General features: G+C 37.9%; 1 pseudogene across 1 annotated transcript in view; it reads right to left on the reverse strand.

Annotated features, from left to right (window-relative positions):
• LOC110051441 (von Willebrand factor D and EGF domain-containing protein-like) overlaps positions 1-16988 on the reverse strand; it is a 67799-nt pseudogene that overhangs the window by 29864 nt on the left and 20947 nt on the right. The window contains exons 5-9 of the transcript XR_016202131.1: positions 12104-12433; positions 8064-8149; positions 4899-4962; positions 2106-2333; positions 540-703 (exon numbers count right to left, since the gene is read on the reverse strand). The product of XR_016202131.1 is annotated as a von Willebrand factor D and EGF domain-containing protein-like (transcript). The remainder of the gene's footprint in view (positions 1-539; positions 704-2105; positions 2334-4898; positions 4963-8063; positions 8150-12103; positions 12434-16988) is intronic.

Consider the following 16988-nt stretch of genomic DNA (forward strand, 5'->3'; position numbering starts at 1 on the left):
TCGAGCTCATAATCTAATTATTTAATAGAAACACTCGCAAAAGCTTAGAAGAACTGCGGCTCGTGGTCCCACAGCATTTCTCGTTCTCCCAAACTTCCACTCGTGTTTCTATTAAACATTAGATTTTGAGCTCGAGATTTCTATCACGTCAACTATCACATATAGAAATCGAGAGCGAATAACCTAATTGTTTCAGTATAAATCTACTAGTCGTTCAAAGCTTTATCCAAATCTCCTTCACAGACACTTCGAAAGCGCCAAGAAGTGGCCGTCATTTTTGTAAAAACCGCACACTGCTGAGCTACTCACTATCTATCACAGAATAGATAGTGAGTAGCGTAGCCAACCAGAGAACGGCATTCGTGATAGAACGCTTGTAGATTTATACTAAACCGTGATAGAAACACGGTACATGTTTTCTATTTCTTAAATATCGATATCGATATGCACTCTGTATACATATTTTGTCGCAGGTTTAGATGCCTTGTGACAGTAGTTCAATTTTTATTATCATTTGATATTTTTTTCTTTCGCTTTACCTTAAATTGTATCCTTCTGTTGTTACGGTGGCACGACGAGTTCCATTGTACAAACACAGACCCTCTTCATTGCTTGTTGTCTTTGCCCTTGGTGTTTCTAGCATAACATCAAGTCCCCACCTGCCTCTAGTTATTACAACCTTCGTTCCTGATGGAAAAAGCACCTAGAAAAATACATCCGTCCAACAAGTAATCAATCAAACACTCAATCAATAATCATTCAATCAATCAGTTAATTAACAACTCAACCTTCAGCAGCTAACCAATCGTTTATATTTCACACTTGTTTTCATAAGGCGAACTGAGTATATTGGTGAATATTTTTCGAACCGAAGGCAAGGTGAATATGAAACTAGCGTCCACCGATCCTGGAGCGAATGATTGTTTTTAATAGGGTAAGCCGAAGAACAGAGAGATCGACAGCTAACATTATAAGTCCGGGTGCGGGTTTTCATGCGTACATGATAAATCACTTGACAAGTGACCAGCTCAATTCCAGTAAAAGTTTGCAAGTTCGCATGTGAAAATTGGCAACTTTAATAAGAAAAATAAATTTAGTTTAATTTGGACTTTCAAAGGGTTCTCCCCAAAAATTGTTATATTTACTTATTTTGAATTCATAAATTCAAGCCTGTAGGACCTGTAGAGATCGGCAAATCCATAAATCCATAAGTTCAGGAATCAATGAATTAATTTGTACAGGAATGTACAGATACATGAGTGGAAGCATGTACGACGATCGACTATGTACTTGCATATGCCCTTGAACCATGTGCCTATTTCTGCGAGTCTATAAATACACACGTATTACATTGTCACGTGAATTCATAAGAATTAATCCACATTCTTATGAATCTATCCGTTCCCATGTATTCAAGAACCTACGAATTATAAATCCAGGAACCAGGAGTCCATGAATATATGAATCTAACGTCCACCAGAACACACAAATAGGACCCGGAATAAACGAAAATACGACTACATGAAACATCATTCCCTGAATCAAACGAGTATCACACTGTTCTTTTTTAAATCAGAATATTGTTTTTTTCTGGCCATAGCTGAATATTCTTATTTCTCTGTCAATTTTAAGCTGAAAAGATTCTTGTGTATATTCTTAGATTATAACGTATGCATTTCTGTTTTCTCATGTCTTTGGTGTCTGGATGGTGTTAAAGTAATTTTGGAGCCAGCCTGCGGGCATCAGAACCTGATTTCACGCAACTGCTGAAATGTTATTGGCATCGAACATAAGGTTAGTGCTGTTTTTGCTGCTTTTTGGATAGTTTTGCCGTTTAGAAAAAGAAAGAATTTTATACGTTTTAGTTAAAAACATATAATTGTACTGTACCTCAACCAATTTTCGACATACAAAATTATACTCTTTTCAAAAGTTCAGCCTCTGGTTCATTCTTAAAATATTCTCAAAATTTCACAAATTTCATCCTCGATATTCTTATAAAACATACCCTTAATTTCAATAAAATCCCAATCAGCTGATCAGTCTCTTGAGCAATGTTTTCAGATGTCTTGAAAATGCCCTATATTTAAGAATGATGCACTTACCTCATATTGGCCATTAACCGTTCCTGGATATTTATTCTTAATGGATATTCCTGGTGCCAAACATTTTTTGCTTCGTATTTTGAGTGTTAGAGGTGTCGTGGTATCTCGATCCAAAATTGCATTGCAGCAGCTAAGTTCAATAACGTCGTTATGATCTCTAAGAACTACGCCGCAATTGCAGCTGACAATGTATTGGTCCCAGTTGCATGCCCAATGTCTTACATGGACCTATAGGGAAAAAACATATATCATGTCAATTGCTTTCCACTCGACTGATAGATAGGAATGTCCTCTCCGGGAAAGATCCGAAAGCAACGACTGCATTTACAGTTCAAGTTAAATTATCACTCTTTTCTGTATCGATACTTTTGGGAAGTTCAAAAGTCAAGAGCTTCGAGTGGAACGAGTCGTACAAGTCATTAAAATAGGTTTGCTAATTGAACGATTGGTTTAATGCAACAGCACAGCTATAATATATAGATTTAGGCCAGCCTAAAATCGTAGCTCCTAGCCCAGGTTGTTCAGATCCCGATTAAGCCCACCTAGAATGAAATGGAATTTTGATTTTGAGCTTTTTGACTTTGTTATGAGGTTTTCTGTATATTGTTTGGCCTTCTGTTTTGAATTTTAATAATCACAAAATGCGCAAAGCAAAAGCAGTAAAAAACATTTGCATAGAAGAAAAACTTATAATTTCGTTAACTTTTAATCAGGATTAGAGGTAACGGACTTCTGATCAACCCGGTTCTGTTTTTAACAAGACATGAGCCCACGATCCAAGCAAAAAAAAACCAGCACTTGGTCAGCGGTGAAATTAAAAAAAAACACGTGACCTTGATGAGCTATAAACTTGTGCCCGCGATATGGTCTAGTAGTACTGGTCAGCGGATACCTTGTTTTGACAGGTGTCAATTGATCATAACATGGATGTCAAATATCATAGAAGTACACGGTAAACCAAGGCTGCATGTCTCTGTCAACCTATTATTTGGAGTATGGCCGCAATCTTGCGCGACTCCACCGCCGCCGTGCGCGTACGCGTGATAACCATGAGAAAATCAACTGTCATTGCATATTTAGCCTGAGCACGTTTTAGGTGCCATTGGCATACCGAACAGATCTAGACAATCGCGAATTTCGTTTGTAAAATATAAATTCATTTTTGACTAGGCGTCGTCCTCATCGTTGCTTAAGCCTGGTTCACACTAGCGACATAACGACATCGACATAAGGAAAGATCAGTTTTATCTTTATGTCGTTGTGCTCATGCTGTTATGTTGCCAATATTTCATTACGTCTACATCTTCACACTACAAAGATAACGTTCTTTGTATGTTGTTGTTATATCGCTAGTGTGAACCAGGCTTTAACCAGGCTTTAACCAGGTTTTAACCAGGCTTTAACCAGGCTTTAACCAGGCTTTATTGTCGCTAGTGTAAACCAGTCGACAGAGTTCGAATTTGCCTTTGCCCAGCGCAAATTGTCGGCATTGCATGATTGAATCTGCCAGCGATTAGGGACGAGCAAAAAGATGTCACATTTAATAATTTTTCAGTTATATTCTGAATGAGAAGTGATGTTGCTGGACTGGAAAGCGAATTTGTTTTTATTAAACCCGGTCATTTAGATCAGTCTTGAATTTTTTGCTATTCTGCATGTAAGCTTATGGTATCGGGAAAAAAAATAAAAGTGATGTCTTTAATTCTCGTTACGTATGATAAACAAATTACAGCATAGAAAGTGCTTTCTACGGACTTTTACTCATTCGTTGCAAAACTCTAGAAAATTCACCCGTTCGCTGCGCTCACTCGTTCGTTTTTCAAAGTTTTACAACGAGTGAATAAAAATCCGTACGTCGCACTTCCAGTGAAGTAATTGCGTTCGACGAAGTGGAACGCAAACCTAATTTTGACCTTTGGCTTTCCAGAGTTGGTTTCCCTGTGCACAGTTATAGACCGAAAACACCACATTCCTGTAAGGACACCAAAATGGCCACCCCGCTTGATTTTTGCAGGGGCATGTCACGGCCAGTAAACTGGTACCGTTTAATGCTAAGACATGTGATAAGACATGTGGCGAACATGTGAGTATGTGAGCAGGCCATGTGAGTTCGTCTTTCCAATGGATCTTTCTTTGACTTCTTTCCATTCAGTCGCCGTACGCTTCGCTATTAAGTGCTTTTGATTTTGGCGAATTTTTAACGCTTTGACGGTAGCATTGATCGAAATCTGAGGGAATTGTCCTTGTTTATTAACACGACTTAGCTTTGGGATGATAACCGTGGGAACAGCTACATTTTGATTGCATTTGTTGATTAGTTCCAGTCGCGACAGATAGCTCAGTCTTTCTCTGGTCGAATTTTATTGTTGGGAAGCGGTGGAAAAGTACTCTGAAGGCACGATCCATAAGACTACTTTATTCATTAGGAGAAATACTCGAATTAGTCGCACGGAGTTTTTTTTTTACAATAAACAACCACGCGAAACGTGCACGCAATTGCAAATGCTAGCTTAGAATAATGTACGTAATGTAAATATTCTATGAAACTTGAGAGTCTACAGAAACTGGCGGCGTCGTCACAACTCGGTTGCTGCTAAAAAAAATTGATTTTACCAATAGGAAAAGGTTAAAAGTCAGCTAGTGAAATCATTTATTTACGGTATATTTATATATTAAAGTGAGAGCGTCGAACGCACTCTCATAATCTCTTATTACTTTTAGTCTAAATTTAATTTTATGGCATTATTGAACAAGCGAGCAGCTTGACCATCGTAAAAAAATTATATTTCTTACCTCAAAGTTCCTCTCTGTATTTCTGTACATGATATAATCACCAAGCCCCATAAAATTGTAGTATCTGAAAAAACAAAAATAAATAAAGAGAGAAGTGCTTGTTTTGTTTTGTTTCGTTTTGCTTTGGGTTTTTGCTAGTTTCAGGGGAAGGAAAAATGTGTGGGTAAGATTATTATCCTATTTTCTCCACAACTGGTCATGAATCAAAAAAGAACCATAAAGACATCTACAGGAGACTAAGCATTTAATACAAAGGGTACCCCCATAAATTAACAAAGAAACTGAATAAATAAGGATACACAATAGATATAACTACAGATTTCACTGCCAGAAGAAAATATGTATCACTCATTTATAGATCACTAATATTTATAACTGGGGTTTTTCCGCATGTGGATCTCGGTTGAGTACATTGAGGGGATAATTTTCGTTAACTGGGTTAATTGGCAAACTTCTATTCCAAACCAAGTGATCATTTGTTATTAAAGACCTGGCAAGAATCCTGTTTTCCTTTCTTACAACTTATCAGCCACATCATGCCGTACGTATTTAAACTAACGAATTTAATCTCTGGCCAGCATAGGAATATCAATAAATACGATAAAAAATTGAATCTGAGTTTCATCTAAGGTCATTGCCATGGGCATTCAGTAGACTAATTTAATTTGCTCAGAAACGAAACGAAAATTATGTGCCTTAGAGTAATATAAGCCGTATTTCGCGTGGCTGGAAGAGGTCACAGATTTCAGTTTCTTTCTTACAAAAACGGAATTGAAGCAGTAGTTTTCAAACTTTGTGACTTTTCCTTAAGTATCAAGGAACAGTGTTTTGGTTTATTGATTGTCTGGTCACTTGCCACTTGTTTCGTGGTTGCCCACTCATCAGGGGATTTAATGAGAATACTCTTTACCACTGTTTATATACAATATAATTTAGATAATATATGCAGCGCGAAATTTAACGGGTTAGTTGTTTCGTAGGGGGGGCTTTGTTTCTGTGGCGGCAAGATGATACGAGTTCATTACGTTTGTTAAGTGTTGATAGCTCGGGTTGGCAGATGATAAGGAATTTACGGCGCTGAAACATGCGAACTCGTGGGAAACTTTCTCCTCTCCCAACTCCAGCACCTTAATATAAACGTTGGACTTTACCGAGACGACGAACTAGCCATCACTAACGCCACACCTAGGGACACAGAGAACATCAAGAAAGAGATATGCCGCATCTTTAACAATAACGGACTACGTATCACCATAGAAGCTAACAAACAAGTAATCAACTTCCTAGACGTCACATTCAACCTTAACCGAAACACTTATCAGCCATTTACAAAGCCGAACACTTCACTGCAATACGTCCACCGCGAGAGCAACCACCCGCCGATCACCACTAAAAACATTCCCGCCGGCATCAACAAACGACTGTCGTCCCTATCATCCGACAAAGCATCCTTTGACCAAGCCGCCCCTCCATACCAGAAAGCACTCGACGAAAGTGGTACCACTACACACTACAGTACGAACCAGCCAACACAGGCAAACGGAGAAATCGACAACGTAATAACATCCTGTGGTACAACCCTCCTTTTAGCAAGAACACCAGCACCAACATCGGACACAAATTCCTCGCCCTAATAGATAAGCACTTTCCGAAAGATCACAAGCTAAGAAAGATCTTTAACCGAAACACCATTGAGATCAGCTACAGTTGCATGAACAACACAAAAAAAATAATCGACAGCCATAACAAACGCATCCTAACTGCATCTATGCCGACTGATGACACCGCCGCCGCCGCTACCATCAACAACAAAAAGTCATGTAACTGCCGACAAAAGAACGCATGCCCGCTCGACGGAAACTGCCTACAATCATCTGTAATCTACCAAGCCACCGTAACACGCAAAGACAACAACACGGCAGAAACGTACATTGGACTCACAGAGAGCGACTTCAAAACTAGATACAGAAACCACACCGCATCATTCCGCCACGCTAAACACAGAAACTCGACCGAACTCAGCAAGCACATCTGGACCCTCAAAGACAATAACACAGGGGCACCCAACGGATCGTTTCGGTAAATTATCTGTTCGGAAGGCCTTTAATCCCCTCTGATTTTCTTGAGAGAATTGGCACCTCGGACTTTCGTGATATAAGAAATTTAATGTCTGTTGTTTTCGGACTGTTGAAAATGTCGTTTTGAGTACCGAAAAAAGGTCAGCTATCATTTTCGGAAAGGCGATAAGACCTAAGGTTTTCGGGAAATGGACAAAAAAGCACTAATAAATTCGAGAATACTCAAGTTCCCCTAGAATATCCGAACAGATAAAATTTTTTTAGTGCAACCTAAAATTAACCTACAGAGCTTTAAAAGTACTCCAGATAGCCTAAAACAGCATCTAACAGCATTAGAGAGAAAACGGTCGTTGGGTGCCCCTGATAACATCGAACACTTTATTTCCTGGCGCATTCTCTCATCACACTCGCCGTATAACAGCTCAAGCAAAAGATGTAACCTTTGCCTTAAAGAAAACTTCCTTATCATCTGCCAACCCGAGCTATCAACACTTAACAAACGTAATGAACTCGTATCATCTTGCCGCCACAGAAACAAAGCCCTCCTACGAAACAACTAACCCGTTAAATTTCGCGCTGCACATATTATCTAAATTATATTGTATATAAACGGTGGTAAAGAGTATTCTCATTAAATCCCCTGATGAGTGGGCATCCACGAAACAGGCTTGTAGGGATGAACTTGTAGTTGATTTGTATTTTTCCTCCCACATTATATACTTCGCTCTACTCTGATGTATTGAGTACTGTTTTACGAAAATCAAATTTAACACTTTATATATATATATTTGAAATTCCAGTTAGGGAATCCAAAATGGCGGACATTTTGTGATGTGTGACGCCATTTTGGAGTTTTTGACGTCACGATTGTCACGTGATTACCACCAAAGTGGACAATTGCGGACTCTGCAATCGCTTTAGTCTGATTACTAATGATAGGTGAATATTTCTGGAGATACTTAGGGGACACAGAATGTAGGAGCTAAAATTTTAAATTCGATGTCATCTGCAATTCAATACAATTACTTTATATAATCCATGTGTGTTCCTATTGCTAATAACTTTTGCTCTTTAATTTGATACCAACCCTGAATTCCAATCCAGTGTAGTAAAATGAGGACCCCCAAACGATCTACATGTGTGTATAGTGTCCGAAGGCTTGAAGACATTCACCTGGGGAAAGTTCAATGAGCGCGTAGTTATTTTGAATTATACTTTACACTAAGTTTGTGCAATAATTGATTCCCGTCATCAATTGTATTTACCAATGCAGCTGCATAACAATCAAAATGGGTCCCAGCATCTCTCGCCACCATCTCTAAGTACATTGGAACAATTAGGGAAGAATATCGCAAAGAGTTCTATTTTGCAAACTTTGCTACTGATCGTAGGTAGATAGAATAGATAAACAAGACAAGCGATCCGAACTTCTCAAGCTCGTTAACAATTCTTATTTTAAACACCTAGAAGTGTGTCAAAAATACTCCGCTACGCGTCGTATAATCAACTCTCTTCTAGGCGTTTGGAGATGCGGTGAAACAAGGCCTCTGCCGTTTAACATTTTTTTTTGAAACTTGGTAGGCCGATCAGATAAAACATTAAAAATAAAAATAAATCAATAAACAGGTTATACAAGATATAAAAAAAACATTTAGGTGTAAACACCACTTATCTATATATTAGCAAGACCTGGATATAAATTATATCTAACTACTGCTTTTCTAATATTAGAGCTTGTATATTCTTTGCGAGATGATATCGTATCCAACAAGGGCGAATAAAATATGGTTGCTATTTTTAATTCACTAATCAGCTAGATAATATGGACGTTTGTGGTTGGTCTAAAGGAATAAGGATATGAAAAGGCAAGAAAATTCGTCTTTCGTTGTTCACTTTTGCGAACCGAGCGAGACAGAGTCTTCTTCCAAAATATTATCGCTCACTCTCTTCTGAAGTCTTCTATAGCTATATTCCGGAAGGAAGTGATTTCTTTTCTTTGTCCCACGCTCGATCGTGTCATGTTGATCAGTTGACTTTTCACATTTCATTACCGAGCTTAATATTCACCATCTTTATTAACTTATCAGACTCACGATGACTTCGACAGTGCTAGCGCTGATCCTAGCAGTATGCAGGACGCCAGTCAAATACGAACTCAGTTAAATGACCTTGCTCTCGATGAGTTTTCGCAGCTTAGTGGATAGAGCGCCCGCCCGGTGTTCCGGATCGATCCTGGGCCCTGTCGGGGACTTACGCTCGTGCCATGTTGATCAGTTCACTTTTCAAAAATTGGTAATTATTACTGGTATTGTTCATGTACCCTCCTTTATGCAAGTCAACTGGCAGAATCGAGAGTCTTCTCGTTTACGTAGCCGTCATCATCAGACAATTCTGTTTCTCCCAAAAATCAATTAATTTAACACAAGTATAAAAGGCAAAAAGTTCAAAACTGAACGAAATTGTTTCGGTTTTGGGCTACCCTTATATTTTGCTCCCTTTCCTCCTTCATTCTGTCGCTTTTGTTGCATTTTTACAATCCAGTCAAATTTTCGACATCGAACTCTACGAACTTGAGTTAATGGTGACATTCTATGGCTTTTAATTTGATAGTTTCCTGGATGGCATTGCCCATTATTTATCGTTTTTCCGCGGTCACAGCGTACCACATATCTTGCTTTAGCTGTTTTTATCCTCCGATAGAACTTTAGATAATTTACGAAAACTTTACCGTGAGGGACACCGGACGCAGTAATTTTCCAAGTAATATAGAGAGATAGTGTTTCATCGGGATATCCAAACACCGAGAAGAGAGTTGAAAATGCGACGCGCAGTAGAATATTTTTGACGAAATTCGAGGTGTTTAGATAGTCGATGAGACACTGTCGGGAGTGTTTGACATATATTCTCAATCGAAACTAAACTATAAGGAGTAGACGGAAAAGTAAGATCTTCAAAATCTATGTTAATTAAGTCCGGATATCCAAACCTCCTTTACGGTTGTGATCTTATAATAATGATAATAAATAATGATTTATTTTAACTTGATGACTTATTAATGAATTTGAGAAATGAGGTTAAACACTAGTAATAATAAAAATGAATAATAATTTGTTTTAACTTGATGAAAATTATTAATGAGTTTGAAAAATGAGGTTAAACACAGGTATCACGTCTGCCAGTGACCGAGATTCGACTATAAATGCATTGTATGAGAGGATTAAGATTTAAATGACACTGTTATACTTATACTAACTGCTTGAAGGATGTTCAAAATTTGTTGAAATATTTCGTTCGCTACATATAGAAAGTAGTCGGATAGTCTGTTCCTGAGAGCAGCAGTTTTGTCCTAGAGCTGTTTCTACGTTGTAATTTGCCTGTGAGAAACCGACCAGTAGAAATTAAGTTCTCTCACTTATAAATCGTCTAAATAAGCCAAAGGCACCTGGCCTTGACAAGATATCTGCTAGGCTTATTCGGGAATGTGCTGATCTCATTTTCATTTGCATACCTGTCTGCGACATTTTTAACCAGTCAATAAGTCAAGGTATATTTCCGGATGATTGGAAATGCGCAAAGGTTACCCCACTTTTTAAACAAAGCGATCGGGACGATCTAAACAATTATCTTCCAATTTCGCCGGTTGATTTCAGTTGTGGCCAAGGTCTTTGAGAGAATCTTTTATGATCAATTTTACGCCTACCTAGAAGAGCACAACATCATCTGTAAATGTCAAGCGGGTCTTCGTGCTATACACTCAACTGTCAAGGCTCTCTTTGAGGCTACGGACACTTGAGTGTACAACATTGACCGCGGCAAAATCAATACTGTTATTTTCTTAGACCTAAAAAAAGCCTTCGACATAGTTAACCACGCGATCCTCTTGTCGAAATTAAGAGACTACGGCATATACGGAAACGCGCACAAATGGTTTCAGTCATATTTAAACGATTCTCAAATGTGCTCCATCAATGGGTCACTCTCTAAAAGTTGTTCATTAAGTTGTGGCGTCGCCCAGTGGACGATTTTAGGGCCACCTTTATTTCTATTATATATCAACGATCTTCCAAACTGTCTATCAAATTGTGAACCGAGGATGTACGCTGATGACACCCATCTTACATATGCAGGTGACAGTGCAGACAATATTCAATTCCATCTAAATCAAGATTTAGAAATTGCTCACTATTGGCTGATAGCAAACAAACTAACTCTAAATTTGACTAAAACCGAATTCATGCTTCTCGGATCTAGGCAGAGGCTAAGTACTCTCACAGAATCCCCGACACTTGCAATTAATGACTTTCAAGTTAGCCAGGTCACTACCGCAAAATCACTTGACCATCGATGTGACCATCGATGACAAACTTGATTGGAGTGGCCACATTGAAAAAGTAACAAAAAAAGTCGCTTCCGGCTTTGGGGCCATAAAACGAATAAGGCACCTTGTCCCTCAAGCGACCTTACATCTAATATATTAAGCTCTCTTACAGCCACACTGACTATTGCAACATTGTTTGGGGAATCTGTGGGATAACTTTACGAAATAATTTCGAAAAACTACAAAATAGAGCAGCCCGTGTTTTGACCTACTCAAACTATAACGTAGATGTTGGTCACCTGTCCAAACTTCTCGGGTGGAAAAAATTAACAAGCCAGCAGCAAATTCAAAGAGTTACGATGGTTTCTTTGCACGGGTTGGCTCCAGAATATCTAACTTCTAAATTCGAGAGGCGAGAAACCGCATATAATCTAGGGGATTCTGAGAATAAAGTAAATGTTCCATTGCCGCACAAACTATTATAAAAATAGCGTTAGCTATAGTGGCGCCATTCTTTGGAACAGTCTTCCTTGTGACTTAATGAAAACAGAGTCCCTGAGACAGTTTAAACACCAACTCAAAAGCGATGTATAGGGCACGGTATTCGTGGAAAGCAGCTTTTTATTATTATTATTTTTTCTATCAGTTATTAGTAGTTTTAGCTGACGAATTTAAATAAAGATAATCTATCTATCTATCTATAGTTTAATTGCGTTCAAGTTTAATTGTATATATATAGTTTAAAAACTATACCGTAGGTTATCAAAGCGTTTTTGAAGATCACCGATAAGAGTTATTTGTCTACATACCCATATTGCTGGTAGGCTAACTTTTGAGTTCCAAACTTTGCTATGCAAGTTAGCTATATGCGGGATTATAGCTTTCAGACCTTCTGTGGCTCCAGCTGCTGGACAAGTTGCCTTTATTCGTAGTGTGATTTCTTGTGTTCCCCTCAGCTCAGTGTCACATTGACTTTGGTCTACTAGTTGAATCTCAGGCGGTAGCCAGAAACTTATCTTTGGCCATTCTTTATTTTCATTTTGACGTGCCGGTATTGTTGGGGTAATAGTTATCGTACTGATGGATAGGCCACAAGTGACTTGAGTGATAAAATTCAGTCTAGTAGTCCTGGGATAAAACTGAGAACAAACAGAAAACAAGAAATTTCATTAAGAGCGTGACCATGAGAAAACCAGGCAGAACCAGGCACAAGGTGATACAGCTCAAATCACCGATTTCGCTCAAACTAAGCACAAATGTTTAGTTTAGTGAGTGGCTGATTGTGGCAAAATAGTAGGTCACGATAGTCTATTCTCTTCAAGTTCGGGGGACCCCCTGCAAAAATGGCCATTTGACACGTACTAGTTTACGCATCGTGTTTAATTAGCCATCTTTGCTTTAGTAAATTTCTACAACAAGAAAAGGCATTTTCATGAAATGGCCATAAATTGTAAAGTTTTGGGTAAACAGTAAGCCAGCCCAGGAAAAAAAAAAAAATATTGAAGTCCCCAAACATTTTACGTTCTTTTTTTTTTTAGAACTTATGATTGCTCTCACTATATGTTAGAATAATGTGGATTTGGTTTTTCCCACTGCAGATATTTACCATCAATTAAAGGCTGTTCACCACACTACAAGATAGGCACCTTATTTAAGATGAAGCCACGAAGACAAATCAAATTGCCCATTGTAGTTCAAATGAATATCTGTGCTTTTAGACCGATAGTTCTAGAACATGATCATTGAATTTCACTTTCACATGCCTTTTCGCATTGTAGAAATACTAAACCAAAGATGGCTGTTACTTCCGCATTCCTTGTCAGTCAAATTTATTTATGTCTGGCTACGGGTCTACTTTATGTAGCTAAACTAAACCCGTAGATATAGTAGATATATTTTTTAAGACGTTAATCGTGTATGTCTGATAATGTCAACAATTTTATTCCAAAGTTTCGTTAGCATTGATATACTGGAACACGTTTAAATTTGTCGGTGAAGTAGGCGCTCGAACCAACGAAAAAGTTGTATTAAAAGATACCGAAATAAAAAAATATATATGCTAAAATATTCAGATTTATGTGTGCAACATTCTCCTGTGATCAATACTTTTCGCCACACTACATGAATGCAAATATGCGGAATGTTTTTGAAACACGGCCCTTCTTTCCTTGCCAGCGAAAGGACTGTTTACAAAGAATTCCAAATCTCCACCTTGAGTGACAAAGAACAGGAAGGTATTGGGGAAAATGCATGGTGAATATTTTTCAGGAGAAAAAGGGCTAAAATTGCGCACAAGTAATGTTGTCAATACATTAAGTCAATCACGGATAAAACGATTGAATCAATCTTATCAAGGGAAAGTTGGCAATACGCGGATGGAATATGCTAGGTATGGTCCAGAAAAAGTTGTATCAAACCACCTTAAATTGTTCCTGCCAAACTTATAAAAGCATGGACGCCTAAAATATACCTGAAATGTTTACTAATGATAAACTAAATGCGATACCACATTAATTCGCGGCTAGTTGGGAGAAAATATACCATTGTATTGAGTGGAATCCGCGAAGCCCAATACGACTGATATATTTCTTCTCAACGCCACCAATATAGAGAGGGTAATACATGAGCGCGCGTAGATATAGAATATCTCTTCGAGAGTTCAACTTGATATCTCACGCGTGAGAGCAGCTAACGAGTGAGATATAAAGTTCAACACGAGAAGAGATATTCCATATCTACAAGCAACCTTGTATTGTTCTGTTTATTATTTAAATATACTGATAACGTATTTTGACGATTTTCCGAAGATTTCCGAAGATTTTCAAAAATTTGTCTGAAAGCAACACGAACGTTTTCCGGACGTTTCTCGAAAATTTCCGAAGATTACCGAAGATTACCGAAGACTTTCGAGGAAGATCCGAAGATGTTACGACCATACAACACCAACATTAAGTACAGTTTAAGGGTCAAACATGATATCAGTGAAGTCATCGACATCTTCACTAGAGAGGATAATGAAAAGTCCCGGATGTGGTTTCGTATGAATTGTACGAGTGGTATTTATACAATAAATTGTGGAGTGCCATCTCAAAATCGCTTTTAGTTTTGTATCGTGCTTTAACCAACCATTGTTTGAGGAAACTAAAAGAACAAAGATGTCACCACTTCTGATTAAACTGTAAATTCTTAGTACGCGCGAAATATTGACACGCAAAGATGTTTTCTGTTCGGTGGCGCGCGTGTAACTTTAATCGAATATTTCGACTTTTGAGCCGCAAATTTCTTCCAGAAACTAAACACATTCATTCAGTGTATCTCAACGGAGTTCTTCAAAGTATTGCGCAAACAGACAAACCAAAGTATTTATTTTAAACCGATTTAACTTTATTCAAACCAATGAACTTTTCAAAAACATTAATACGTCATCTCGCGCTGTAACTCACAACCGACTACTTCGAATGATAAACAAACAGTTAATACCTATTTGTCATCACCCATAACAAGCTCCCTTTTATATTAAATAGCTCGTAGAGGTGAATTAGTGTACACAGTTAAAGCTGTTTCAACTGTGCAAGTGGCAATAATAAAAAGATTAGCGCAATTTATCCCTGTAAAGTTTTGGAATTTGAATCGTAACCCATTTCAGTGTCGCGACTTCGTCTCGCTGGTAAGCAAAATAACCAATAGTAAACTAGTGAGACGATCTCAGATAGCGCAGAGTGCAACTGATAGCTCTGGCACGGTAGTCCCATAGAAACTCACCCCTGCTCGGTTCACTTCCGGTTTGTATCTACTTTGGTAGTCTGCTAGGGCTTTTCCCATTAGCGGTGTGTATGTTTCAAGGTTGTACTTCCATTCAAGATCCAAAAATTACGTACAATTACTGTTTGCCACGACAGCGTTTAAATTTTATTCTGGTGTTTTACGATGATTCTTTTTTTTTTTTTCATTTCAAATTCAATAATACGTTGAACAAACGTCACAATTTAGCTCTTCGCGCCAAATTTGAAACTTAATACTTTGTTTTCCTCACAAAGGCATGTAACATGAAACCTTTGTTTTCTCCAAAACACACGGAAGATGTGCGCGTTTTTTGGGGGATAAATGAAAGAAAGTTAAATATCTGACGAAGAAATGGAAGAGGAACGAATTTGTTTTTTTCTCAAGACGTAAATTTTCTTATCACTGATGAACAAGAACTAATTTAATTATCAGATAGGCACGGAATACCACTTTCTTTTTCTGTTGCCACCTTCGTTGTTAACAATAAAACAATTCAAAATAAATACACAACAATATTGATTGATACAACTGAGAAGCGTTTAAACGAGAAGTATTGAAGGTAAACAGCGCTACTTGGCCGATATTATCCTGCATCGGTGAACGAGTTTCTTCACAGACTGATTAAATCAATTTGCTCTTTCATTAGGTGTTATGGAGTCTGCAGCAATATTTGAACACTTCCAAAAAAAGATGCGGAACTATACTTCATCAAAAATTGGAAGCCTATTACCCTTTTGAACACTGATTACAAAATCGCAGCAAAATCTATTGCAAACCGAATTAAATTAGTACTTCCAAACCTTATCAATCATGATCAAACAGGATTTTTGAAGGGCAGATTTATAGGCGAAAATATCAGACTCATTGACTCTATTATCCAATATGCCACAGAAAAGAATATCCCGGGCCTGTTACTTTTTATTGACTTTGAAAAGGCATTTGATTCTCTCGAATGGTCCTTCATACATGGCACATTAAGATCCTACGGTTTTGGTGCTTCGCTAATCAACTGGGTGAAAACCCTGTATAGTCATACTGAGAGCTGTATTCTGAATAATGGATGGCAAGTAATTTTTTTGAAATTCAAAGAGGTGTTAGACAAGGCTGCCCGCTCTCGCCTTATTTATTTATCCTATCGGCAGAGGTGCTGGCCACGGCAATTAGGAAAAATACTAATATAAAGGGAATCTCTGTAGATAATGTGGAAATTAAGTTAAGTCAGTATGCCGATGACACAACACTTATATTAGACGGGTCACGTGAATCTCTCCTTTCATCCCTCGCAATGCTTGATGATTTCAGCAAAGTCTCTGGGCTCAGACTCAATGATAAGAAAACGGAAGCTTTATGGATTGGCGCAAGTATTGGAAATGATAAAATTCTGTTATCAGGAAAAGAGCTTAAATGGCCAAAAGACAAAGTAAAATTCCTAGGTCTATGGATTTCAACAGATCCCGAACTATCTGCCTCTTTAAACTACAATGAGAATCTTGAAAAAGTGAAAGAAATCCTAAGATGCTGGAAATACCGCCGACTCACATTGTTAGGGAAAATCACTGTTATCAAATCACTAGTGGTCTCCCAATTGGTTTATCTACTCTCGCCTCTTCGCTCAAACTACAGGGTTTTAAAAGAAATAAATGATATTACTCTACACTTTTCTATGGAATGGTAAAGACGACAAGATAAAACGGAAGGTAATGATCAATGATTTCGGTGGTGGTGGCCTAAAAATGATCGATATTAGTTCCTTCAATAAATCCCTCAAAACCACATGGATTAAAAAATATTTAGATAACAACAATAAGGGAAAATGGACAATCTTTTTTGATATAACCCTAAAAAAATGTGGCTGTCAAAACTTTTTTTTCCTACAACCTCAACGTTAGAGACACGTTATCGACAATAACA

The sequence above is a fragment of the Orbicella faveolata genome, unplaced genomic scaffold, assembly GCF_042242905.1.
Source record: "Orbicella faveolata isolate gen_17 unplaced genomic scaffold, um_ofav_v1 contig_35, whole genome shotgun sequence".
Taxonomy (NCBI): Eukaryota; Metazoa; Cnidaria; class Anthozoa; order Scleractinia; family Merulinidae; genus Orbicella; species Orbicella faveolata.